Here is a 1,894-nt window from a genome sequence, read left to right as displayed (position 1 = left end):
GTTGTTGTAGTTCCCGCCTTGGTTGTAGTTCCGATTGAATGATCGTGGATTATTTTGGAATTGACCATAGCCGTGAACTTGATTGATTTCCTCTTGACTTCTCATGCACTCATCTGCAATGTGTCCTGAATCTCCACAACTTACACATATCTTATGTCCCTGCGAAAAAAACACACCTTTCTCTTTGCCTAGACTAGAGAGTAGTAAGTCAAATTTTTTATTTAAAGAATTAATATCAGATTTGACTTCATTTTTCCAGTTTTTGTCTAGTCCAACTGAAGCAGCAGATGAAACTGGGTTGTCCCGTTTCTTAGCTGAGTAATTGGTTTTTGAACCATGACTCAACTGCTCCAAGAATCGCCAAGCGTCTTCACTATCTTGCATCATGATAGTGCCGCCAGACGAGGCATTAATCATAGTTTGATTGGCAGTGTCAACTCCATCATAAAAGAAACGTACAAGTTGTCAACGGGGAAATTCATGATGGGGACATGAGCGCAACAATTCCTTAAGGCGTTCAAATGCATCATGAAATTCTTCATTGGGTTTTTGTGCAAAATCTTGTATCGCTTTTCTTATTTCCGTTGTTTTACTAGTAGGGTAAAACTCTTGCAAAAATTTAATTTTTAATTGCTCCCAAGTAGTAATACCATGGGGGGCAAGAGAAGTGAACCAATACTTAGCTTTTTCTTTTAAAGTGAACGGAAATAAGTCAAGTCTAAAAGAATCTCTATTAGTTCCTCGCGGAGTATTCGCGTTAGCAATTGCAAGGAACTCATAGAGTTGATTGTATGGATCATCAGTTTTATGGCCTCTAAAGACGGGTAAGACACTAATTAGTTGTGGCCTTACTTCCACATGATGCTCGTTTCCTTCCGCGAAGAGTATAGGTGAAGCATCATCATACTCTCCCGGCTGAAAATGAGATGCCACAGATTGTCTATTAGGTTGCGGAAAGTAAAGATGAGGGAATTGGTTACCTTCGTTGTAGTATCCTCCATTTAGATTGTTGAATCCACCATTTGGATTCCTTTGGTATTGATTCCCAAAGCCTTGATTTCCGAACCCATCGTTGTAGTCATTGTTGCCACCATTAGGGAAATTCTGGTTGTTCCAGTTATTGTTGTAGTTCCTGTTTCCACCCCGATTGCCTTGATTCCGCCTATTACCACCGTTGTGGTTCTGATTCCAACCAACTCCATTGTCACTTCCATCATCAAAATCCCAGTCATCCTCGTTACCACCATTACCGAATTGAGGACCAACATTTCTAGGATTTTGGTTTTGGTTTCTAACATTACCACCGTGTTGGTTTCCTACATTGCCTCCCATATTTTGTGCCCAATTTCCTCCGTTCCCACCGTTTTGGCCACGGTTGTTTCTATTCGGTTGTGGTTGTACTGGTTGGATGATTGGTGCACCGGCATTGTTGTTGTTCTCATTGTTCCCATTGTTGTTGTTTGGGAATTGAGGAGCTGGTGGAGGAACTAGTGGTGGAGGATTGTTGACTGCATCATCATGCCCCTCAACCACATCCTCCACGACAACATTATCTACACTCATAGTATTGATGTTCCTTCTGGCGACCCGATTTGAGCGAGCTGTTCGTTCGATTTCCGGATCAAATGCAAGCGGTGAAGAGCGTCCGCTATGTCTTGTATGCATGCACCGGTGTGCCTACACAACACAAATAAAACAAAACGTGAACTGCAAACGAGAATTAAAAATGAATGTAAAAGACTATAACGACTTAAACACAATAGCTCAAGCGCACAATCTCCCTGGCAACGGCGCCAAATTTTGATCGAGGTCGTTGTCTCAATCAAAAATAACCTCAAAACCACTAGATAGCTAGGGTAAGTAAGAGTCGAATCCACAAGGAGTTTGTGGTCAA

General features: G+C 41.7%; 1 non-coding gene across 1 annotated transcript; it reads left to right on the top strand.

Annotated features, from left to right (window-relative positions):
* Positions 1-475: 475 nt before the first annotated feature.
* On the top strand, positions 476-582 carry LOC145151725 (small nucleolar RNA R71). Its single transcript, XR_013732283.1, has one exon. It is a non-coding gene; the product is annotated as a small nucleolar RNA R71 (small nucleolar RNA).
* The last annotated feature ends 1,312 nt before the right edge of the window (positions 583-1,894 follow it).

This window comes from Lactuca virosa, chromosome 1 (genome assembly GCF_052849685.1).
Source record: "Lactuca virosa cultivar CGN04683 chromosome 1, Lactuca_virosa_CGN04683_v6, whole genome shotgun sequence".
NCBI lineage: Eukaryota > Viridiplantae > Streptophyta > Magnoliopsida > Asterales > Asteraceae > Lactuca > Lactuca virosa.
Note: the sequence above shows the minus strand (reverse complement) of the source record. Positions and strands in the feature narration are given on the sequence as shown.